This window comes from Balaenoptera borealis, assembly GCF_965194805.1.
Source record: "Balaenoptera borealis genome assembly, chromosome: 8".
Lineage (NCBI taxonomy): Eukaryota > Metazoa > Chordata > Mammalia > Artiodactyla > Balaenopteridae > Balaenoptera > Balaenoptera borealis.
Genome location: NC_138865.1, coordinates 62905023 through 62932664, shown reverse-complemented (window position 1 = coordinate 62932664; position 27642 = coordinate 62905023). Strand labels below are relative to the sequence as shown.

Here is a 27642-nt window from a genome sequence, read left to right as displayed (position 1 = left end):
TGACACAAATAGAAGTTAACTCACGCATTCATTCATTCATTCATTCATTAAAGCATCCTTTTCCCACCAATTATTCTCTGGTGTCCTCTCAGACAGAACTAAGGTTTGATTAAATAAGCCTATTGTTTTGTTTCTATGGAGTCAACCGCTAATAGAAGGATAGATATCCAACTAAAACAAAGAGTTGAGAACCATGGAGCAGTGATCAAAACGGGGATATGTTTACTTTTTTATTCATATTATTTTTTTCTTATTACAAAAGAAATTCATGATCACTACAGAAATTTTTCAAAGTGCAGATTTAAAAAAGGAGATAATGGGAATCACTCATTAAGCCACAAACTAGAGATAATTACACGTAGCAGCCTGTGTCCAATCAAGAAAAAGAAAGCACCCAGTGATTTAATCAGGGAAGTTTAATATAAAAACTGTGAAATTCTGATAAATGAGCAATTATAGGATATAAGAATACTTTTATATTCCAGATACCCTTCATATGGGGAACTTTCCCAAGGAAGGACAAACTTGGAAGAAGACTCCCCTTCCCAAGACTGGAATTCAGACCTTGTTAGAGAAGGTGTAGTTGCAACCCAATGGATGAGAGAGTTCACTGTTGTGCCCTGGTCAGGGATTGTCTATATTCATGGGACAAGTAGAAAGAAATCCTCCAAAGTGCAAGTGAGTCACAGTTGGTAGCTAAGTGTGTGAGTATGCACAGGGAATAGAGGCACCAGGGGAAACCCTCATGGGCACAGGTGGAGTCAGGCAAGCTATAGCTTATGGCTGGGCACATGGGCATTCAAAGGGAATGGGGGAACATATGTGGCAGGAGAACTAGAGCATGCAGTATCTCTGTTGGGAGGGCCATGGTGTTGGGAAGACCTTGGAGACAAACCTGGGGTGGGGGTGTGAATGAGTGAGCAGAGAGAACGAGGGTCCTGGTAGGGCCAGAGACCTGCAGTGGTCAGTGTCCATGTCAAGAGGGACAGTCCTGCACGCCTGGCCAGTCAGAGCATCACTGAATGTCCTCACACCCACACTGTTGACCCACCATGCAGTGGCCAGAAACCACAGGAGATTGTCTTTCTCCTGCAATGTTCCCCAGTGCCCCCTACTGAGAAACCTTAACATTGTGCTCACTGTAAAGAAGGGATAATTCAAGAAATTTCATTATTGCAGAGCATATATTGAGGGGTTAATATGGAGCTGAGAGGCAATACTTAATAAGTAGCAATACATACTAGAGTTAAGATTTTTGTATATACTTTTCCATTCTTTGATCAATAGCCATTCGTACTCTACTATACATGCTATTTGAAACTCTTCCATTAACAACATACTGTGGTCATTTCCCATAATTTTCTTTGGGAAAGCTACTGTAACAAAAAGTATCCAAATATCTAAATAAACTGTGCCAATGATACAGATACCAGTGGAAATGATAAGCGGGCATTTAAAGGCTTATTCGCTATCCAAATAAATGATTTATAATGAGGGGAACTTTAAATATTTATTGTAAGTAATTTGGGGAGGAATAGGAGGTTCTATAGGCACATGATCTTCAGTTATTTTACTGAACAATTTTTTTTAATTGTGATGCATCAGAATGCTCACCAAAAAAGGGTATCTACATTAATAATAAATGAATAAATTATGTTCAAAAGCCCCCCAAAATGAGAAAATTTTAATTGAGAGACATGAATAAATACAAAGATATACCATGCTTACATACTAATAACAGAAATACCCAATATTGTAAAAATGCCAATTTTCCCCATATTATTTTATGGATTCATTGCCATCTAAAAAAGTACTTAGGGACTTCCCTGGTGGTGCAGTGGTTAAGAATCTGCCTGCCAATGCAGGGAACATGGGTTCAAGCCCTGGTCTGGGAAGATCCCACATGCCATGGAGCAACTAAGTCCGTGTGCCACAACTACTGAGCCCGCATGCCACAACTACTGAAGCCCGCGCACCTACAGCCTGTGCTCTGCAACAAAAAGAAGCCACCACAATGAGAAGCCCACGCACCACAACGAAGAGTAGCCCCCGCTCGCCGCAACTAGAGAAAGCCCACGTGCAGCAATGAAGACCTAACGCAGCCAAAAATTAAATAAATAAATAAATAAATAAATTTTTAAAAAATAATAAATAAATAAATAAATACTTATTTTTTGGTCAAATTTGACAAACAACTTTTTTAAATGTATAAAATGGTAAAAACTATCAACAAATTTCTCAAATCCAGATAGAAGGAACTGAACAGATTAGTTATAAAGACAACTGAGGAAAATCCTCATAAGGTTTTGAAAATGTGACCCAAAGTAAAATGTACCCAGGGATTCCTGCAGAGACTTTCAGAACTCATTTTGAAGACAGACTTATTAAGCTTATGCCCATTTTCTTTCTATAGCATATTTCTTACAGATTTACAATGTAAATTGTCAAGAACTGACAAAACAAACAGTAGTATTTGTAGTCACAAGGTAAATTTCAACTAATAAGGAATGATTTCAAATCTGATCAGAAATCCAAAAGATTCCTAAAAGAGATCCTATTTGCTGGGATGCAAAATAAACTTCACATTTGAAGCTCAAAGAAAATAAATCTGTGCTGAGCAATATGTGGGATAATAACCATCTGGATTAAGTAAGATAATATATGAAAGCCAGTCCAAAACTTAGTGCATAGTAAGCTATTAATATGTTACAATTTCATTTCTAGGATAAAAAAAAAAAAACAAACTACACATGATTCAGGTAATGGGAACAATATATATATATATAAAACTAAAAAACAGCAAACTAGCAAGAATGATTAACAAAGTTAGTCCCTGTTTTTTTTTTTTTTTTTTTTGAAAAGCAGAGTATCCCTTTTATTATAATTTCTTTTTACATAACCTTTTCAACCTAGATTCAGGTAACTACCTGTCTCTCCCATCAAAGGAGAAGGGTCCTGCATATTACAACAGGCAAAAAAGGCTTCTAGGAAATAAAATACTTTAAACTGATTCATGACAATTTTTCAATTTTCTTGAGTACACTGGAAAGTGAGAAAAAGACAGGAGGGAAAAATGGTGCTTCGAACAGCCAGACTGTAATAACCTTAGTTAGGTTAATTTTTTTCTCCAAACAGGATCTAAGGAAGTTCAAGTGCTCTATGTGAATGCTTTTCCATACCTCAAGGTATCTATTCTTTACTCCCAGTAATCTTGGCCAGTGTTTATCTAAATTCTCTGAAGCATATTAAGTCTCAATTTTGCAAAATAACCCTGGGCAACCACAAACAAGGGGAAAGATGTATTTCTATATCTTGTAGAAATAATATTTGTATCAAGTACATTTTCAGAATTTAGAATTGCTAATTCAAGATGGAGAATATGCTGTGGGAAGACATATTAAAAAGGTAGCAGTCCCTGTTTTATAATCACACCATCCCTAAAGTTCTCAGTCATTAATTTTGTTTTGGTTCTTCATTTATTAGAAAAACAAAAAGCCCAATTCTTTAATCTTGTTTGAACTTAGATTTTGCAAAGGCACACATGTCCTTTTGTGGACCGTAAAGTTTAATGAGAATTAGATTCATAGCTGAAATTTTTCTTGGGACATTTATTTTCTGTTTTCTCTTTTGCAACAAATAAACTTAGCATAACAAGTTAATCTGAATTAGTAATTGTGTCTATGTCTATTCAGGTCATTGTTTTGAATTTTTTTTTAAAGAGGATCATTTAACTGAAGGGTTTCCCATCATTAAATATCATAGGATTTCTTTTACAACAGAAGCTGAGCTAGCCAAGCTACTTTTGTCATTTATTGGCTTGGATGCCCTAGAGGGAGAAGAATTGGAACAAAGAACTTAATACACAGGATGTGAGAAGACTTGAGTAAAACCGTTACAGGAATCAAACTCAAACTAGATAAAATCTAGACAAGAAATAAAAGGAATTGGCATTTTTTGTTTACTTTAAAGATCAATGTTTGAACAATGGTATGTGTGTAAATAAGTTAAAAATACCTTTGAACATACATTTTTAAATACTTTTAAATAATATTTGCAACAAAGCCATCTCACAAAGTCAATTATAATAATTTTCAACATGAAACTGTATATTTGTAAAGTGATTAATACAATTATATATTTATTGTCTTCATTTTGATATTGTGATAACTCAGAGTCAATAGAACTGTAGCTTTATGCTTGGAATACTGTTTAGCCCGGGGCTGAGATGAGTGCCTTGTGTAAACTGCCCACAAACCCATCCTTGTAGAATTGCTTTTCTTAAAGTTTCCCTTAGCAAGATAGCATCTGTTTACATCGAGTACCATTAAAAATACCTCCATTAAACGTATTACAATATTATTCTAGATGGTATGCACCACATTAGCTGTTGTCCACTTCATGAGGGCCCTCAGGAGAAATGCATTGTCTCTGCATCAAAACAGCTTTGCAAATACAAAAGGTAAAATCTTCTAGGTAGGATGAATAATAAAATGTCTTCATGAACATGGACTTGAAAAAGATTTCTTAAACAGAACACAAAGAGCACTAACCAAAACAGAAAAGATTGATAAACCAAATATTAAAATCAAGAAATTATCTTCATCAAAATACAAGTTTAAAACCCTGCAAGGGTAAGCCATAGAGACAGAAAAGATGTGTACAATGTATATAACAAACAAGGGTCACATACTCAGAGTATATAAAGAATTTCCACAAATGATTACCAAAAGTCAGACAACCCAAAAGACAAATGTGCAAGGGATTTCAACAGCACTTAATAAAAAAAGGAATTCCAGGGCTTCCCTGGTGGCGCAGTGGTTGAGAATCTGCCAGCCAATGCAGGGGACACGGGTTCGAGCCCTGGTCTGGGAAGATCCCACATGCCGCAGAGCAGCTGGGCCCGTAAGCCACAGTTACTGAGCCTGCGCGTCTGGAGCCTGTGGTCCGCAACAAGTGAGGCCGCGGTGGTGAGAGGCCCGCGCGCCGCAATGAAGAGTGGCCCCCACTTGCCACAACTAGAGAAAGCCCTCACACAGAAACACGGACCCAACACAGCCATAAATAAATAAATAAAATAAATTAAAAAAAAAAAAAAAAGGCATTCCAGATGGCCACTGACATAAACAAAATGTGGTGCATCCATACAATGAAATAATGATTGGCAATAAAGACAAATGATGTACTGATACATGCTACAGCATAATGAACCTCAAAAACATGCTAAATGAAAGAGCCGATCACAAAAGTCAACACATGGTATGATCTCATTAATATGAAAAGTCCAGTATAGGCAAATCTATAGAGTCAGAAAATAGAATGAAGATTTCCTAGGGGTAGGAGTGTGGGAAGAAGGATAGGTATGACAGATGATGGGTAAAGGTTTTATTTTGGGGGTGATGAAATATTTGAAATTAAATAGTGATAATGGTTGCATGACTTGTTAATATATCCTGACTTGTGAATATATCCTGACTTGTGAATATATGGTAGCATGACTTGGGAATATATTGAAAACCATTGAGTTGTATGTTTTAAATGGGTGAACTTTATGTGATATAAATTATATCTCAATAAAGCTATTAAAAATTAGATGGAATAAAAATTTTAAAGTTATAATAAAAAAATTAGATGGAATGGAAAAATAATGTGGTCCACCAATATCAGTCATCATAAACTAAAACTATAATTAGATACAATTAGATACCAGTGTGAACTTTTATACACAGATGGTGATTAAGAAAATCTGGCAGTATCAACTAAAGTTGAACAGACATATACCTTCTAACCAAACCTTTCCACTCCTGGTATATAATCGCTGATAAGAGTTGGCAGTGGTAGGAAGTAACTAGAATTTAAAAGTAGGTCAGTGCTTGTTTGTTACTTTGCTTGTTTTTTAGAGAAATACTTTAATTATTCACTAATTCAAAATGTAGGTCAACTGTGATTCTAGGTTGCCACACTTCAAACTGGTGGAAAAACTTTACTTTTCACAGCTTGATTATATTCTCTTGCAAAGAAAACTAAATATAAGTAGGTGTATAATATGGAAAACATTTCCCACAGAATTTAGTTTTCCTTTTTTATTCGGTCTATACAAAGTTCATTGTACAACCCTTGTAAGATTGTACCTGCTATGTCCTGGGGCAGCTGAGGCATATGCCTAACACTGGCATTTCAAAAGCACCCAACCACTAGCTTTTAAAGGTAAATGGGATACTGACACTTTATATTATTTGATACTTATGACACTAGGCTTTATTCTTGTTTCATGATGACAATGCAGACTGAAAGCCAACAGATAACAGAAAGAAGTTACAGGTCTGACTTGTGCTCACTTCTTTTGGACTACTGCCTAGTTAAGTCCCAGCTCCCTCACTTCCTGACAGGGAGTCTGGCCAAGCATCCAAATGTTGTCACAATTTTTGTTCGTTTCTTTGCATCTTCATCCTTTTTCAGATAACTCTAAAATGGTTATCAGGATGTTGAGAATTTTAAATTATGCCCCATCTCCTCCTTTTCTATTTCTTACAAAGGAAATAGTGGAAGCATCTGGGGTAGAAACACATAAGCAGATGGGTGTGTGCCCTTCATGACTCAAAAGTAGGTTCTCCCTCTCACGTTTATCTATTTTGGTATGACACTTTAAAACTTTCTGGAAAGCTATTTGATAATATTTATCAACAAAATTAAAATAACCATAGTCTTTGACCTAGTTATTATCCTTAAGGAGATTCTACCCTCATCTAAGGATCTGAAATGCACACAAATGAACAAAAAGACATTCATCATAAGTATTATTTATAAAGATACAAAATTGTACTAAAATCTGAAAAAAATTGGTAAAAGCAAAATTTAATAACAACCAAAGGAGGCCAATTAAATTAAATTTCCAAAATTTCTTATGATATAACATAAAGAAAAAATACAGGGCATGCAATTATAAATACACCATTAACATCTCTCTCTCTCCACACACATATATATATGTGTGTGTGTGTATATATACATATACACATATATGTATATGTATACATGTAAATATATACATATATAATCAGCACACAGAATGCTGACTACTATCTCAGTAAACAAAGGATGTTGAGGCCATTAAGCCCTCAGCCACTTCAGCCACCCCTGACAGTGCGCCCTGAGGGGATTCAGGATGGAAAGGAAAAGGATACTGGCCCTAGACAGTCAAGGTGCTAATCAAAGGAATATTTCATTCAGCCCAGATTCCTGCATCTTCGCAAACATAGAAAAGTGCTAAATTCATTAACTTGACTTGCATGTTTTTTCTTTAATTAAGAGAAATTTTTGATGCTCAACTGCCTAGTTTGTTTTTGCAAAACTCCTATATATCCTGGCTCTTTCTTTTTTCTTTTTTATATATTTATTTATTTATTTATTCGCTGCGTTGGGTCCTTGTTGCTGCACACAGGCTTTCTCTAGTTGCGGCAGGCCGGGGCTACTCTTCCTTGCGGTGCGCAGGCTTCTCATTAAGGTGGCTTCTCTTGTTGCAGAGCACGGGCTCTAGGCGCGCGGGCTTCAGTAGTTGTGGCTCGCGGGACCCAGAGCGCAGGCTCAGTAGTTGTGGCGCACGGGCTTAGTTGCTCTGAGGCATGTGGGATCTTCCCGGACCAGGACTCGAACCCGTGTCCCCTGCATTGGCAGGCGAATTCTTAACCACTGCGCCACCAGGGAAGTCCCCTGGCTCTTTCTTTACCTCTTCAGAACAGTCCTTCAGAGCTTATCTGAGGGCTTAATTCTTCAGCATGTCCAATGAATAAAACATAATTCTCAACTTTTAGGTTGTGCATTTTTTTAGTAATAACGACATTGTATTAAAAACAAGGTAAGAAAGTAATAAAAAATATTGTATATAACAACTGACTGGTTCTTTTAATTCTAGATTTCAAAATGTCTAAGTTAAATACTTGAAAAATGTAAGTAAGAAAAAAAAACGGGGAAAATAATAATGGAAATGTGATCATTTTGGTCTCTTATTTAATGATCTGCATTGGTTCTTTATTAGCTATAGAATAAAAATTTAATACTTAGCATTAGATACAAGGTCCTTAATGTTGCTGTAATCTCACTATTAGGAGTTTTTCACCAATTTAGTTCATGCTATAGCTAATCTGAATGTTAAGCTATATGCTGATCTTTATTCTTTAAAATTCACTTTTCCTTTCTAGCTCCCCAAACTCTTACTTATTCTTTATGTTCCAGTCCGCATAATTTTCCAAAGTTAGAATGAGCTATATTTGAATTATGTTTTTTGTTTTATTGAATCCAATGTCATAGCACATCTCCAGTTTTGTGCCATACATGAATATGATTAGAATATGTCAGGGAGCTGAACCATATGATCTCAGGAACTGCTTCTGGTAATATGGTTCTATTCCAGTAGTGTTCATCTCTTCCATGTTTAAATAGTTTTTCAAGAGAAATATGGCACAGTCAAAGATTTTCTAAGTAAGCCATTTACACTGCCATACATATGAGGAGAGTTTTGGCTAAAATATTAAATACAATTATGGATATTTTGGGTATATATTTTTTATATTTAAGATCATAGACTTCTGTACAGAGCCAAAACTGGTTAGAAATAAATTTTGTGCACAATCTGTGCATAACAATCAAATTTTATTTGTCAGCCAATTTTTACCAAAATTTGGTTGATATTTTAAAGTTAAAGCCATATTAAGGAAAAATATATTTATTTTCTCATAATAATGGTTCCATACTTCTAGTTCTACCTAAGATTCACAAATTCTAGTAAGTATATAGGAACAGTAGTAAACTAGCAATATTATGTAAAAACACTCTTATTGCAATACTGAAAATCTGGGGTTGGTTGGCATGTCTAATCTAAACAAGATTAATTTCTACTTAACCAGTAATTCTGTATGACAGATTCAAGAAGGACCTAAATAAAGAAATCACTCATGCTCTTAGTGAAAAATCTTATTGTTGAAAACAAGTGTGTGAAGAAAATGACTACTAATAATACAAATAACAATAGTTAGCAGTCAATATTAGTCAATGAAAAATAATGAATGGTTGGATTTCATCTTTCTGCTTTTTCCCCCAATCACTGATTGACAAATCAAAGCTATTCTCAAATCATAAAACATAAATGAGGGCTTTAAACTTATTTAATGAAAAACTGCTTTATAAAGATCAATTATCTAATACCATAGAAAATTAAATTAATGCAGTTCCATTAACATTGAGGGCTTTTTGAGTCTTAAACCTTTTGCTTAGTACTTAAAATGCAATATATATTTAATCTTTGGAACAACCTAATGGGCTGATACTATCTTCCTTTTAAATTGAGAAATCAAACATAGGAAATAAACTTGCCCACATTCACCCAACTAGAAAGTGGAAAAGACAGTTTTTGATCTCCAGAAAAAAAGAAGCTGAATATGGATTTTGAATTATTTTTAAATGCAAGGTATTTACATAGCAATTTTCTCCAATATATATACAAACGAGATGTCTATAATTTCTCTGTCATGTTTATGTAATACCACCTTTGCCTCTCAAATATTCAGTAATGGCTGTCTGTGGTTTGCATGAATGTTTTGGGGCTGGTAGGTTTTCTGTTTTGGCTGGGGGATGAGCTCCACACACCGCTGAGGGTGGTGTGTCATCAAGTGGGCATGCATAGGACTCTGATGCTATTCATGCTACACTCAGCCAGTGGTGACTGGATTCCCAAGCCAGAGGTGACCATTAAGGCCCAACTGCTGCCCTCCCACACAAACACACTTTGATACAGAAATACTAGGAAAGCAATAGAACAGAAAATTGAGGTTTTAGACAGTCTCACCTAGATCCTCATGGTTATGGGGAGACCACAGAAAACACTATGAAACGTCTGCATTAAAACTAATAGAACACTAACAGCATTTTTTACCTTTAAGAATTATTACATATGCCATTGCATTCAAACCAATGCAATAATTGGTATCATCAAGAGAGAATGCTATCTAATGTAGGTTCTATTTTAAATACTCAAGATTTATCTGGGAAATTATATCATAACGTAATTAGAGATATACCAATAACAAAGTACGTCATCTAGTTAGTATGAGGGATACACTGAAAATTTTCCAAAGTTGTTTATTTTAAAATAATAAATGAGTGAATAAATATTTACTATAAGAAAAAAATCATTCTCCATAATCCCTGAGCCAAGCCCTTATCACTATAGAAGTCACTTATTTTTAGAAGAAAGAAATCACAAGGATTAGATCATTTTTCTTAGATTGGAAGATTTAGCAGATCCTTGTCAGTGTTCCAAGCTGTTAACTTTGATTTCACATACTAAAAGATGAAAATCCTATTATTAGAAAAGCATTTAATTTCTATCCAATTTTCTTTTCCTTGTTAGTGAAGTCAGTAATCTGTTGTCTGAAGGGTTATCAAAGAAGCTGGGATGTCCTGGCATTTTGAAACTTGAAATTTAATAAGACAAATAAAAGTGCTTGCTCTAATTTTTCACTTAAAGGTTTCTCAGACATAGATTTCTCAAGTTAGTTTTTATTTATTCCTCCACGTATTTAGTAAGTCAAACACAATAATGAACAGGCTATTATCAAAGCATAATACCTTATTGCTGACAAGTACCCAGTGCAAGGCTGGTTTAGATAATATTTGCATCTTTTTAGGGAAGAGTATACTTATTCCTCAAAAAGATACATCATTGTAGCACATCCAACTCTGGGGATTCAGGCATTTGAAATAGTCATTTTGTAATTGTAACTGTGAAGAGTTTCAGAGACTTTCAGTGCTCTTTACTTGTAAGTTTTCTATTAAAACTTTACTTTGGACTCATAGAAGCATTTCTTATATCTTACAAATCACCTCCTAAAATCTAATATTATTTAATCAGTGATCAGTATTCCAAGCTGGAGATAAGGACAGAGATACCGTGAGGGTAAGCATTCATGAAGTTCCTTCTATTATGTCTGACAAGTGGGAGTTTTGCCCTATGCATGAGCCCAAAATTCACTTGTTTTCAGCCAATTAACTTTTTATTCCATTAAACTCTTCATTTTCAATGATAAACATTGATACTGACAGGTAATCTGATGCAATATTGTGATTTATAAGAAATGTATGTTTGGTCATTCAGATGACCAAACATATATTTCTCATATATTTGGTCTTTGTCCATGGATCCTGGCTCACAGTTCCCAAAACCCTTGGGATTTCCTGAATGATTAGAGCAATGGGGTCATCTTTTATCATAATATTTGGTCCCTTGTCTTCATTTCCTGAAATTGCTTCAGAGCCATAAAAATGAAATGGGTGTTTTGTTATTCATAACAAGCCCCTTTCCACCACAACTAGGATTATGTTAATAAGTTGATTTTTCTTAAGCACCTAAGGATGGGGGCTGATTGCTAGAAGAACCAACAATGAATTGAGGGTTGGAACTTTCAGTCTTACCCCCTGATTTCCAGAGAGGGGAAAGGGGCTGGAGGTTGAATCTATTGCCAATGGCCAATGATTTAATCAACCATGCCTATGTAATAAAGCGTCCATAAAAACCCAAAAGGATGGGTTTGGGAGCCTCTGGGTTGGTGAACATGTGGAGGTGTTGGAAGGATGGCACACTCAGAGAGGACATGGAAACTCTGTGCCCTTACCCTATGCACTTGTTTCTGAGTTAACTGCAGAACCAGCTCAAACTAGTCCTATTCTGTCCAAAACAGGATGTGTAGTTGTCTTGCAGATACAGCAGAGTCAAAACTGCAAGTCGGGCTTCCCTGGTGGCACAGTGGTTGAGAATCTGCCTGCCAATGCAGGGGACACGGGTTCGAGCCCTGGTCTGGTAAGATCCCACATGCCACGGAGCAACTGGGCCCGTGAGCCACAATTACTGAGCCTGCGCATCTGGAGCCTGTGCTCCGCAACAAGAGAGGCCGCGATAGTGAGAGGCCCGCGCACCGCGATGAAGAATGGCCCCCGCTTGCCACAACTAGAGAAAGCCCTCGCACAGAAACGAAGACCCAACACAGCCATAAATAAATAAAATAAATAAATTTTAAAAAGTATTATAAAAAAAAAAAAAAAAACTGCAAGTCATGTAACCTGGGCATGTTCAAGGTTAAACCAGTCACAGAACAAAAAAAAAAAAAAAAAAAAAAAGGAACATGACAGAAACCTTAATGCCAGAACCCTTTCAGAAATAAGGGGTCCATTGTCCAAGAAGATCCAGTGCTGAAATCCACCATTCCATAGCTTACTATAAATGGTCAAGTTTAAAGATCTCCAATTGAAACCTGCCCTAGCAGCATTTCCATATACCAGCTGGTCCTCCCTAATTTATGAAGGTTTGACCAAACACCAGATGGGGGAAACAGATTAGAACCCTGCCACTTGTCTCCTTGTCAGTGGACCTGGCAATAAAGCTCTTTCTTTTCTCAAAGGTCAGAGTAATAGTATTGACTTCTATGAATGTCAGGCTGCAAGCCCTTGCTCGGTAACATACCATTTTATAATAAACCAGTAATCTAGAAAGTAAAATGTTTCCCTGGGTGAGCCACACTAGCAAATTAATTGAGTCCAAGGAGGGGGTCATGGGAACCTCTGATTTATAGCCAGTCAGTCAGAAGCACAGGTAACAACCTGGACTTGCCATTGGAGTCTGAATTTGGGGGGTACGGGACAGCACCCTTGTAGAACTGAGCCATTAACCTGTGCGATCTGATGTTATTTCCAGGTAGATAGTGTCAGAATTGAGTTGAATTGTAGGACACCATTCTGGTGTCTGGGGAATTGCTTTATGGTGTGGGGAAGACACACATACACACATTGGAATTGAGTTCATAAACACAAAAGACCTGTAAAGAATGATTATTTTATAATAAGTATATATTCTCAATCTGTGTCTCCATTCTTTTTCTGAGATTTTGGATGTAGAAAACAAATTTATGGTTACCAAGGGAGAAAGAGGGGTGGTGGGAGGAATAAATTGGGAGACTGGGATTGACATATACACACTACTATATATAAAATAGATACACTAATAAGGACCTACTGTATAGCACAGGGAACTCTACTCAATACTCTGTAATGACCTATATGGGAATAGAATCTAAAAAAGAGTGAATACATGAATATGTATAAATGATTCACTTTGCTGTACAACAGAAACTAACATAACATTGTAAATCAACTATACTCCAATAAAAATTAATTTAAAAAATAAAATAAAATATATACATATCTAATCATTACCTTCATTTAGTTTTCACATTTATTTACTTAATCAAGTTTTTAAATATTGTAAGAGGTATAAAGATGGAACTTTACGTAAGAATTTTGAGGAACTATAAACAATATCTAAAGAATGGCCAAACTGAGATGAAACTAACAACAAGATGAACAGACAAATTTAAAAAGGCAGGGATGGTCAAACAAGAAGAAAACATATTGTAGGAAGAACAGATGTGAAAAATCATGTTTTCCACCGCTCCTCTGAGCACAATCTGCAACTTTATACTTATGTATGAGATGATTTTTAAATTATTTTATTGAAACTGGGTCCCTTTAAAACCAAGTTTCTCTGCCAAGTTTACGGTTAACCTCTCTATCCAAAACTTTATTCCCTTTCTTGCTCCATACCTGTTCCCCTCAGGATTGAGGGGTATCCAATAAAAGGGGAGATTGAAACAAAGCAGGATCTTGTGGGAGCCCTCCCGGGTACAAAAGCCCCTCCATGCCCCTGGTTTCTTTTTTGTAAAAAAGGCTCTAGTGTCCTAGGCCTTCCCTGAGTTCCAAAGAGCAGATTCTAGCAGTCAGGAAACAATAGTTCAGTGATAAAACAAAGTCCTAGATACTCCTCAAGGGATATACATAACAATCTGATACATAGCTTTGAGCTGTTCTGCAGGAACTAAGGCCCCACCCAGGTGGAGGACGGTAACTACATGCTGAGACCCCAAACTGGTCTGAACCAGAAGTTTGATGATTGAGATTCCTGGAACACCGCCCTGTTACCTCACCACCAACCAATCAGAAGAAAGTCATGCACCCTGAAGCTCTCAACCTAAATATCACATTTAAAAACTCTTCCCTGAAAACCATCAGGGAGTTAGGGTTTTTTGAACATGAGCCACTGGTTCTCCTTGCTTGGCCCTGCAATAAACCTTTCTCTGCTCCAAACCCCAATGTTTTGGTTTTCTTGGCCTCATTGTGCACTGGGCACACAAACTTGGGTTTAACAACATTATTAATGTCCATCTTCTCTACCAGACTGTAAGTTTCATTAATGCAGGCACAGTGTTAACTTTTACTCACCATTTCATCTCCCCAAGCCCAGCACTGTTGTCTACAAATGATAATTCCTTACTATAAGGCTTTTAGACCCATGATAAGAGCACCACAATGCTCATATTTGGGGAAAATGTTAGACACAGATAAAAGGAAAATACTAAGACTACAAAAGACAAAATTGCCTGGATAGGTATTGTTTTCTATGTATTAGAATAGCTGCTTACAAGCTAAACTCCAATGTAAGAAACAACAGAGAAAATACAACCCATTAAAAGCATCCAAATCAATGAGCAAAAAGATTTAATTATTACATGGAAATGCTTCAAATAATTTTCAAGATCATGACTAGATAAATAAAATATATTAATATTTTATCAGTAATTTCCATGTTCTGCTAGAGAAGTATACCTACTCCAAAATTTATTAATCCTCAACAATCTTGTGCTATTATTATTGTCATTATGTTATCAGTGATATTAAAATTCACCGACCTAAAATATTATATCCAAACACAAAAAACAATAGGTCTTGCTCTATCATTTTTTTAATTAGAAATCTTAATTTTAAACATTTTCATGATGCCTTGAAAGGTTATATGGAATCTTTTAAATCAATTAAAAGACAATAAACAAGACAATCTACTGTGTAAATGTCAAAACAACTTACATATCAAACAATATTTAAACAATGAATGGCTTATTGATGGGATACTAAAAGTCATGAAACATTTGCTATAGAAATATATTTAATAATATAGAAATTGCCTACCATGTTTTAAGGATGAACTCATCCTTTTCTAAGAGTATGTATGACATAATCCAAACTTTTTTAAAGAAAAAAAATGATTAAAATATCTAGAAAAGCATGCATCAGAAAAACACATAAGTAGATTCTGAACATTAGATTATGTATGCTGTCTGTTTTTTTCTTTGCGCTATTCTGTGTCTTTAAAATTTTCTACAGTGATCAAATAGAACTATTAGCAATTAAAAATTATGAATTGTTATTTAAAATTTAATCTGCTTCCATCTGATTTTGAAAGGTCCTTCTCATACATGGGACACAGCTCAATAACTGGAGACTGTTCTTTGCTATGTAAGTGATTCATTCTATGCATAGGAAATATTACCTCTCTTCTGCCATTATTAAATGTAGTTTTTCTATAGATATTTATTAGTCTAGTTGGCTTATATTGTTATTTGAGGCTTCTATATCCTTGTGGATTTTCTTCCTAGGTGTTTTATTAGTTGTTGAAATCATGGTATCAATATAGTTAATTATTAACATTGAATGGTTTATTTTTCCTTCAATTTTGCCATTTTTTTACTTTATGTATTTTGGGGCTCTGTTGTTAGATGCGTATATTTTATAGTTGCCATATTTTCTTAATTAATTGAGCCCTTTATCATTATGAAAAGAATGTTGTTCCCACTTCACACATGAAAAAATTAAGACTCGGAGGGGCTGAATAATTTGCCAAGGCTGCAATTCCAATTCAGGTGGTTATGTCATAAATTCCATGTTCTTTCTACTTCTCCATTGTCTTCCAAGATGTAATTCTACATTTACTTTTCACACTTCATTATGCAAACTGTTAATTGCAAATACCAAATCCAGTGGCACTAAATAACTCTATGTGGGTTGTGACTTTGAGAGTGACTGATGTATTTAGAACTTTGTTTCCTAAAGACATGGGAGCATGATAAGAAAATATTATTCACTCCAAAAATAATATACTGCATTACAACATTAAATTATATTCATATTTCATCCAAACTGTTTCAGCATATTTCACTGAAAAAAAAGGGTGCAAGAACAGCCTCAACAGTAATAAATGACAAAAGAAATCTGACTTTACAGATGAGAAATGAGACATGAAAGAAGTTGATAATGACAAAAGAAAGAAAAACTTTTATTTGGAATGAAAATACATTTTTAATCCTCAATTAAGTGCAGTTATTTATATATTTAACTGTGCTTTTCTTCCCTTGTAATTCAAGAGACTTGTTATCCCATTTTATGGGTGTACTTAAAAACTGCTTCAGTTAGCACTTCACCTCATTGGATTGTTTGGGGTTGATTAATTAAAATGTCTTTGAGATATGGGGTCTGTAAATGGTAATGGCCACATAACGTTCACTAGAGCAGTCTTATTCTGGATAATCCAGTCAAAGTAATTTCTGTAGACAAGTGTCTTGCTCACATGTATGGAACTCTCACTACCTACTTAGGCAGCTCTTCTATAATTTACTTTTATTGCTTTCAGTTTCATTTGGATTTTATAGGCTTAATGGCTTGGGAAATGATTATGGGTAACAATAATTCAGAATTGACCTTCCAGAGTTACCTGCTTTTTGATTGGTTTAGCTAGTAATGCTTCTACTTGAATTTATCAGCAACAGAAAAATATGTGCCCTAACAGCTGCTGACTTACATTTTATAATTATTGTTATTATGTTAGATAAATATTTAAGTAGTTGAGAAAACCATGGCAGTAGAACAAAGTCATCCACAGTAACATAAAGTCAATGTGTCTATGTGAAAATATTTTACACTCAAATTAATCTTGCTTCTTCATGTAAGAAACCCTTTGGGAACTATTAAAAATGAAATTGCAATCAACCGGCAATGAGCACTGAGGTTGCATAGAACATAGTTGAAATATAAAGGCAATTCAAATTTTTATATGGATACTAAAGAAGTATAAGTCAATCCTAGCCTCAACTCTAAAATGAGCATCACCGTGAGATTTAATTTCTGTACGTGCAAAGCAGTTAATACAATTTCAGTGAAACCCAGCAGAACCCTGTGGGGCTCCTGGGCACAAAAGCCTTTCTGTGTCCACCGTTTTTCTGTTTATAGGAAATAGGTTTCATTCAGCCTCCAGGACCTTCCCTGAGTTCCAAAGGGCAGGTTCAAACCGTTGCTAATCAGGGAAGGGAGGGGATGCAGAGACAAGGGAGGAGCAGTTAAAGAAACAATAGTGCAGCCTTGGGGCAGGGTCCAGGTTCCCCCTCAAGGGATACACATAACAATATCTTTAAGCTGTTTTGCAGATACTAAAACCCCCACCAGGTGAAAGAAGTTAATTTTATGCTGCCTACAAGTATGCAGACTGCAGACGGTTAGAAACAGAAGGTTGATGACGAAGACTCCCAATTACCTCACCACCAACCAATCAGAAGAATGTCCATGAGCTGGTCACGCCCTCCTCTTTGAACAACTACAAAAAAACTCCTCACTACCTCCTCCCAGTCAGGACACACACTTCTGAGGGCATTAGCCCACTATGGTCCCCTTTGCCTGGCAAAGCAATGAAGCTATTCTTTTCTACTTTACCCAAAACCCCGTCTCTGAGATTCAATTCGGTACCCGTGTATAGTGGCCGAATTTCAGCTTCACCATTTACTTTACATATATTACATTTTTTAATACTGGCAAAATTCTATGAGGTACACATTGCTATTATATATTATAGATGAGTCCGTTTTATAGATGAGAAACTGAGGTAGAGAAAGGTTATTGCTTAAGTTCACACTGCCAGTAAATAGTAGAGGAAAAGTTTGTCTTGTCTTGTTTTTCCTCAGGTATCTGATTCTGGAGCCAGCTATCTTAATCACACATCACACTAGAACGTAACAGATACTCATAATTGTAAGGTTTTTATTTCTCTTTTATTTTCTATCAATGTTAAATAATGTAAGTTTTCTGAAGAGGGAACTTTCTAGAAGAAAAGGAAAGTCTCCACAGAGGAAGTGGTAAAGCGCTTGGATCTAAAGGGAAGATGTGATTTGGATAAGCAGAAGAGGAAGTGAACAGCATTCTAGATAAGGAACAGCATATGGTGATGAAAAGTTTGGAAGAAGGACTAATCTTATCATGCTTCTGAGAGACTGAAGAGGCTGAAATTAGGAAAATTTGTGGGGAGGTGTAGGAGATAAAGCTGGAGAGATAAGGTAAGCCCGGTGGATAAAAATGCCTTGAAAAGCTAGGCAGAACATGTTAGCTTTGACTTGGAGAAGATAGATTTCTGAGACCAGAGTGACATGTAGCTAGTATTAATGGCATAAATTAATGGAAGGTAAATACTGTATTCAGATTTCAATAGCTATTTAACCTTTTTAAAATTTCAATTTCCCTCATCTATAAAAGGGTGAAAATAATATGTATCTCAAAGAATTATTTTGAGCATTTTATTAAAATAATAAAAAGTACATAATACAGTGTCTGAAACCCTGAGTGATTTATATGAGGCATCTGCTAAAATTATTATTTCAATAGTAGGAGTAATAGAAGAAAAACAGAGGCGGAAGACAAGGAGGAGGAGGGGGAAGCGGAGGTACAGTGGTAGCCAGTAGCAGCTGCCGTTATCATAGAATCTTATAAAATTTATCTCCTCTGGTGAGACTTAGGAACTGAGCAGTTTTTAAGATGTAAGATGTTACAAGGTTCTTTTGAAACATTTCATCTCTGGGTTACTCTTAGGCAAAATTTAGAAGTCCTGCTATCCTGCTCTCAAGATTTCATACTAAATGTGTCTCATACACTTCTCTCTAATTGCCTGTTGACTGGTCCTGCCCCCTTTACATGGCGATCCGCTTGAATCTGTCTCTCCTGAGTGAGGCACCAGGCTACAGTCACCTCCATCTACTGTGTCAGTCCGTGTCCCTCAGAACTTTGTTACATACTTGCTATCAATCTGAATTAAGGCATATGTAGTTGATAAGGGCTTAATGCAATCTGCCAAGATGTGGATGTAATTTTGGATGGTTTGTAGATGAACACTATATTATAATTGTTATTTTCTTCATTTTAAGCATTAGGAAGATACTTTTTTGTTGTTAGTGACATTAAATTTTCTTTTGAAACTCATTTACTTATAGTAATCTATTTAGAATAATGAGTCATAACCATTTGAATGAAAGAGAAATCAATGTGTCTAAATAGATATAAATAGATGATAGATAGATAGATATGAAGGCTCTTCCTCATAACAGAATGCCAAGTAATAAATACAAAGGAAATAATGGAGTTTTAAAATCATCAATGGAGGCTAGAAGCAGGGGATGGAAGTTTGAGAAACAACAGGATATTTACACAGTCTCAGAGAATCTCTCTATAAGGTACTTACTATGAAAGGAAAATTTTGATTTTAAAGTAGACAAACCTGTAGACTGTTTCTGGATTTCTTTGTTTCTTTGTTTATTTCTAGTGCAAATAATGCTGCTAGGACCATTATTGGAAATGACTCCTGTTGCACATTTATAAGCATGTTTTAGGATATGTTCCTAGGAGTGAAAATTTTGTATCATGGGTTACACACATTTTAGCCCCATGAGAAAATGCCAAATTGTTGCTTAAACTGATTGTCTCAGTCTACATTCCTATCAGCAAGGTATATAAAACATTTCCATTGTTACACATCTTCACTAACAATTAGTAATGTTGCCAGATTTTTTAGTTTTATCAGTGTGGTGGACATAGAGATATTTATCTTTATGTTTTCATTTGTATTTATCTTATTGCTGGCATCTTTTCATATAGGTACAAGCCACTCATTTGTGAAATTCCTGCTGATGAGTTGGTCTAATTTTTTGTTGGCTTGTCTTTTTCCTTATCATTTTCAAGAGTCTTTACAGGTCATGTTGTTTGTTAGTTATATGTCTTGAATAAAGTTTTGGGTTTCACTTTTTATTTTCTTTTTGGAGAATGGAGGCTTTTTACAAACAGATGTTTCTGATTTTATTGCTATAAAAAATATCAATCTTTTCCTACATGAATTGTAGTCTATTTTTCAAAATCTTGTTTTAGAATCCTACATATCCCAATGATATAGAGATTTTATATTTTATTTTCTTCAGAAAGTTCTGAAGCTTTCTTTCAGGTCTGAGTTTAACCCATCTAGACTGGATGATGTGAGGCAGGAAACTAAAAGATTGAGGAACTGAAAAAATGAATATGCCAAATTTCTGACTGATCCTGTTTTGCACTTCAAATTTTGAACTTGTAGACTGGAAAAAACACTAGTACCTTCTTCTTACTATCATTGTGAGTTAATGCCTAAAAAGGTTAATGCATATAAAGGGTTTATAGCAATACTTGACACAGTAATTTTAACTTTATTATATTGAATTCAGCTTCAGATCTTGAATATAGAGATCGAAAGTTATAATCATCCTAATTTTGTCATTTGGAAAAGTTAGAGATTTATTATTTTAAAGAATGTATACTTCCTACTTTGAAAGAGGGACCATTTTATAATCAAATAGTAAAAAGAATGCTTCTAATTTATTTGGGCACTTTTTTTTCTCTGCTTAAAATGAACCAACAATTTTGGCCCAACACAATGCAATCCCCCTAAGAAGCATATCCATGTTGTTTGTTATTATTTAACAAACAAAAATATATGTGGCACATTTATTATGCCACAAGAATAATCTGAGAAATAGATATTAGTCACTTAATATCCATATGACTGGAGAATCCTATTTTTTTAATCACCCCAACTGCTTATAAACACCTTGTTTTATCTGAAAACTCTTAATCATTCTCTCTATTGCAAGTATTAGTAAAACTTCTGTGAAGTTTTACTAGACTTATAGACACCAATACAGTTGTTCTAAATTCTGGAAACCACAGCAATTTGTACTGCCTCTTGTATCAAACATTGCTGTTTGCTCACCTAACTGCCACTGGCCCTCGACACACACATATATTCTGATAAATCTATCTCCTGTTACAGAATATGAAAATATGAGATACTTAATCCTGTAATGCTGATTTCCAAATGTGGTCAGTGGCACTTGAGAGAGTCTGCAGGGAGGTTTCTTTGGTGTCTGTTATTAGAAAATCAGATATTCACAGATAAGTCATCCTGTGACCTTGAGGGAATAAACTTGAGAATGAAAGACCATTGACTAAGGAAGGCAGAGCTTCAGAAAGGAATTTTCCCTGATCTTCCATGACATGTGTGTCACAAAATTAAACAAACCTGGAAGTTTGTACCTCCTTACTTGTTACTGTGTTTGATGATAAACCCCGATTTTTTAAGGCAATTTTGGTCTCATGTCTCTTAATTGGTTTTGATACACTGCTCTCATACCTCATAGACAGCATTCTAATTTATTGGCATGTACAGTAGACAATGAATAAGTGTTTGTTAAGTAAAAGCAATGGAGAATTACTTCCCCTCTCATATCTGGATGTTGCCTGACAAGAATATTGCTACCTACTTCAGGAAATAACAGGAAGGGAAATAAGGCCACAGGCCCTTGTACTGCACAGATTAAAACCACCCTGCACAAGTTTTACGCACTGGGTCTTTCATTTTAAACTACAGGTGAAATCATTAAACTAATTTATTGCAGTTTATGTAGATTGGGCAGCTGTTAAGATTTAGATTGACCAAGTTTTATTTTAGCCACTAGAATGAATAAAATGCAATAAACTAGAGCCAAATGTCAAATACCCGTTTTAGAAATGATCTCTTCCATTAATTGTTTTCCTGTTCTCAATAATTCACTATTACAGAGCAGAAAGCCCATTGAATTATATGGTTGTAATTACGCTGTTGCTTTAACATGTTTTATGCTTCAGTATTTCTTATGCCTCCAGTAAAAGAAAAAAAAACTGATAATGGCTTTATATAAAGCAGTCCTTGGATGGAATTTTGTTTTGTCTCAGAAAATTATCTTGTACTGGAAGTATATACTGTTTGTCCAAAATTTAAAAGTTAAAATAAAATAAAAATGATATTTTTCACCTGTTGATGTATACAGGACATTCTTACATTAAAGTTTTTTGACATTAATTAAAAAACAAACAAACCCTAATCATATTTTTGTAAATCACTATATATATATATATATATATATATAAATAAATGTACCACTGTTATGACTAATCTAATCAGGACAAATCATTTTAAATGTATAACAGCTAATACACATAGTTTCAAGTTTTTTTTTTTTTTTCTTCAGACATTAGAGACCACGATGTTTCAAAATTCTTCATTACCAGGGCTTCCCTGGTGGCGCAGTGGTTGAGAATCTGCCTGCCAGTGCAGGGGACACGGGTTCGAGCCCTGGTCTGGGAAGATCCCACATGCCGCGGAGCAACTGGGCCCGTGAGCCACAATTACTGAGCCTGCGCGTCTGGAGCCTGTGCTCCGCAACAAGAGAGGCCGCGATAGTGAGAGGCCCGAGCACCGCGATGAAGAGTGCCCCCGCTCGCCGCAACTAGAGGAAGCCCTCGCACAGAAACGAAGACCCAGCACAGCCATAAATAAATAAATAAACAAATACTTAAAAAAAAAATTCTTCATTACCTTAAGAATCTTGAATATCATTACAAAATGATATCATTCCATTAAAAGGGGGATTCTCAAAAATTTCATCTCTTGATTTCCATATAAAACAAAAGCCATACCTCAGCTACATTCCATTCCTTCTACAAACTTATCTAGTAAAGGAGACATCAGGGGAAGGAGCCTGGGTCTTCCATTGGGAAAGGACCCTGGGTCTCCCCAGCCATGCAACAGACACGTGTGTCTGTGTAGTGGGGTATCATACATTTAAAAGCAATAACTCTTGTTCATCTTTGGTGGAAAGAAAAGCAATTCTGCACATAATTTCTACCATGCACTTGAAGAAAGGAAAACTCTACCTCTTTTCTCTAAATAAATCTAAATTTTATGTTTTTTACCTTCACATATTTCACCAACCTTCATAGCTATTGCTCTTCTTCCTTGCTTTCTCTCCATGTAACTCCTCAGGTATTTTATTGTCAGACCTCAAACTGAACACATTTTTTTTTTTTTAAATAAAGTATAGAGTTGCTACAGAATTATCTAAAAGCTATAGTCTTAATAGCTAAATCCTAAGATTACTTTCTCATTGGCCACTACCACTCAATAACTATATTGCATTGCAAGTTAAGACCTAAGTAAAAATGCTTAAGATGTATTTAAGTCCGAAAAAAACAACAACAAAGGTCCCCTTAAGAAAGGTAAGACATGAAGAACCTAGTGGCAAGACGGGAATAAAGACGCAGACCTACTAGAGAATGGACTTGGGGATATGGGGAGGGGGAAGGGTAAGATGTGACAAGGTGAGAGAGTGGCATGGACATATATACACTACTAAATGTAAAATAGATAGCTAGTGGGAAGCTGTCGCATAGCACAGGGAGATCAGCTCAGTGCTTTGTGACCACCTAGAGGGGTGGGATAGGGAGGGTGGCAGGGAGGGAGACACAAGAGGGAAGAGATATGGGAACATATGTATATGTATAACTGATTCACTTTGTTATAAAGCAGAAACTAGCACACCATTGTAAAGCAATTATACTCCAATAAAGATGTTAAAAAAAAAAAAAGGTAAGACATTCTTTACATTCATGGTGAATATGCCGATGTTCATTCTTCAGCAAAATACTGTTTTAGTGTTTAATGCTTCAAAACAATAGCTGGTAATTGTTTCAAATATGCATTTGTCCATAATGAGAGCTTTAATTTGTATGCTCTAATTATTTTTGTTTTAACTAATGTAAAAATTTAATAACAAAAACCTTAATTAAATAGAGTTGGAAAACCAGAAGAGGGAGCGCTCATGCCCTGAAACAATAGCAGAACCCAACACGAAGAAAGACTCCTTTCCTGGCAAGGACTTAGCCCATGAAAAACCATGGACTCTTCATTTACTATAGTCCTTCCAACTTCTTTTTCCTCTCTATAAAAGCTTCTTCTTCTCTTGCCCTGGGGGAACTTGCACTTGGCTCCCCAAGGTTGTAGACCCCAAACTGCAATTTTCTGCTGATCCCAAATAAACTTATCTTTGCTGGGAAATATCTGGTAGACTATTTGTTTCATGTCAACACTAAAAAGTGTGTTACTTATGTATTGTCAGTCATGTGTACATCCTATGTTTTTATATTGATAAGACTCTTATGTCCAGTTATTTTAAAATGTATTTCCAAATGTTTTAAGTAACATTTGCATTGTCATTGTCATGAGATGTATTTGATGAAAGATAACAAATATATTAGAAATATGTAATTAAATCATTTGTCATCATTGTTTAAAGTATTAATATGTGTATTTAAATAATGCTTTTAAAATTCATTCCAGAGAAAGTTCGCATGAGATTTTATAAATAGAAGTTTGTATAGCCTAACTGTTTCTGAACAAGGAAGGTATCAATAGTTTTCCCTCTGAAAAGGAGTTCTATTTGTCATTTGTTATGTCTTATTGATCAGTGTGAATGTCTGGTGCCTTGAGAAAATAACATGCCTTAGAATGTAAACCTTTCACAGACTACAAATTCGAAACACTATTATAGTAATTACATAATTAACTCATAATGTCATACTTTAAAAAGATGATAAAATGCTGTATTATATTCAGCACTTCAATCAGATGTACCAGTTTGCTAATTCTAAGTGCTTCGTCTCTGATATATTCACTCATTTGCAACTTTCCCTAACTCCTCATAGAAATTTTGACACTTTATGAGTATTAAGCACTCTCACCAGAGAATGATGAATGTGACAATACGTGTATTTGAACATAACCATAATGCAAACCATTTGACAGCCAGATTTGAACTGTCATTCTTACTAGATTTTCTCAAGAGTCAACATTGATCTTGGGAGAATTCATATTTCTTTTAGACTTTCTCTGTGTATCTAAGAAAGAATTAGAATGGACATTTGGCTGAGCACATACCAAATAGATACAAAATTTAGATGAATTTTAGAAAACTTAAAATTCAGGGTTTTTTTTTAATGGATAACTTAATTATATTAGATCTATATCACTTTATTTAATTTATTTATTTATTTATTTATTTTTGGCTGCGTTGGGTCTTCGTTGCTGCACAGGGTCTTTCTCTAGTTGCAGCAAGCGGGGGCTACTCTTCCTTGCGGTGTGCGGGCTTCTCATTGTGGTGGCTTCTCTTGTTACGGAGCATGGGCTCTAGGCACATGGGCTTCGGTAGTTGTGGCTCGTGGGCTCCAGAGCACAGGCTTAGTAGTTGTGGCGCACGGGCTTAGTTGCTCCTCGGCATGTGGGATCTTCCCAGACCAGGGCTCGAACCCACGTCCCCTGCATTGGCAGGCGGATTCTTAACCTCTGTGCCATCAGGGAAGCCCAATATTCAGGTAATTTTTAAATCCCTCACCCACACTGAGAAAATAAGGAATTGAATGATATTTGAAGAGTATTTCCTTGGAGAGAGCTGTGCTATGAGCTTCTCCCACTGACTTTTCAGGAATTTGGGGTATAATCTACCAATCCCAAATTAAGAGAGAGTGACTCTGAGGAGACCATTTAGGGGATTAAGTAATTGTGCTACAATTTGGGGGGCATTTCAACCTTCCCCCTTGAAAAATATAAAGAATGAGATAAGCATTCTCTCAGAAAGGAGACCAGGCATGGACAGATCTCAGGAAAGAAAAGCGAGAGGTGGGGCTTCCCTGGTGGCGCAGTGGTTGAGAATCTGCCTGCCAATGCAGGGGACACGGGTTCGAGCCCTGGTCTGGGAAGATCCCACATGCTGCGGAGCAACTAGGCCCGTGAGCCACAACTACTGAGCCTGCGCATCTGGAGCCTGTGCTCCGCAACAAGAGAGGCCGTGATAGTGAGAGGCCCGCGCACCGCGATGAAGAGTGGCCCCCGCTTACCGCAAATGGAGAAAGCCCTCGCACAGAAACGAAGGCCCAACACAGCCAAAAATAAATAAATAAATAAAAATAAATAAATAATAATTAAAAAAAAAAAAAGAAAAGCTAGAGGTAACACCCGATGCCTAATTGCTGAGGAAGGTTTAAGCAATGAATCTTAGGAACAGTTTACTACTTGCATAAAGGTTACTGCTATACAATCTGTAGAGACTGGTGGAGTCTTTGAAGAAACCACAGATGTACTGACGAAAAAATAATAAATCAGATTTAAATACCTACCAGGCCAGGCCAATATCATTTAACTAAGAACTGTACTGATCCTTGTACCTCTTCTCTCTCACCATGCCCCAAAGCTAAGCATTTTGGCAAGCTGGAGGAGGAGGAATCCCTTTCTCTGTTCGAAGGGAAGGAATCACTTCCCTTCGAACAGAGAAAGGGAAGACAGCTGATGGCTCCATCCTTCCTGATCTACTGGCCTGCAAATGGCTCAAAGTGACAAGAAGGAGAAATCTCAACATTATCCCAGACAAATGACATGAATTGACACTATGTTTTAAAGTTCTGAATTGATTATGGACATTTTTTACCATCATAAAGTTACCAGAAAAGTCAAGAAGCCTGCCTGAGTTTCTCAAGGGGCAGGGAAATAACCATGCTGACAGTGACTAAAATAGACACTCATAGACAAAAATAAAGTTGTTTTTGCTTATTTTAGGCCATAATCTATGCTTAAACTTTGGAAGTATTCACAAGGATAAGGCTGCCTTCACAGGGGGCAGTGCTTCCTCAATACAGGAGCACTGTTACTGCAAACACACAGTCTTAGCCTTATGTCGTACACAGTATTATCTGTCATGGCTTTGACACAAACACTGTGGTGGGTTGGCCTGGATTTCAGGTATATTACACATTTACAAGAACCGTTTCCTCAGAAAAAGGAAGTCGTGGTCTCATAAGTGAGCAAGACACTTGGTTAGTGATGTAACAATTTTTAAAAAGACTTGAAAAGGATATGAAATTGCAACATGCCACAAAACCTACAGGGCTTCTCAGGTGACAGAGAAATTGCTCCAATCGATTTTAACATCCCATTAAAGCCAGCCAGCAAACCAGGGGATGTACTGTCTGCAACAATAAAGCATTCCTCTGGAGACTCAGCCTTGGTAGAATAAATAAAAAGGGGTAATTCCTTCTATTAATTCAGTTCACTCTGGCCACTGATAGGAATATAGAGTCCGATTCCTGAAAATATCACATATTGGCGAGGGGCGTGAAGTCTACTATAACTAAATAAAAGTTGGAACACAGTATAAAGTATCAGTTTTATTATATCATATAACCTAAGGGCAATCAAAATTTCCTCTTCCATTAATAAAAAGGAAATACTGAGCAAATGGATGAAAACTTTCATTATGATGTTCAAAACAGCTGAGATAAAAGCATAAGCATTGAATTTGGGGGTAAAAAGAGATGCGTGGGATATGACCTTCTCTAACTTGTGAGGACAGCATTGAATCTCTAGTTCACAAATATGGCCCAGTAACATGCAGAGATGTACATTTGCATCTTTCAAATAATAATTTTAGTCATGCTAAGTTTGTGTACAAAAGTACTGAAACATTATTAACACTCAGTCAAATGTATGTCATATGTTCTAATCAATTTAAA

At 35.9% G+C, this 27642-nt stretch overlaps 1 protein-coding gene across 1 annotated transcript in view; it reads right to left on the bottom strand.

Moving 5' to 3' along the window:
* Positions 1–27642, bottom strand: part of PTPRD (protein tyrosine phosphatase receptor type D) — a 2142992-nt gene that overhangs the window by 1567195 nt on the left and 548155 nt on the right. The gene's annotated exons all lie outside the window — the stretch shown is intronic.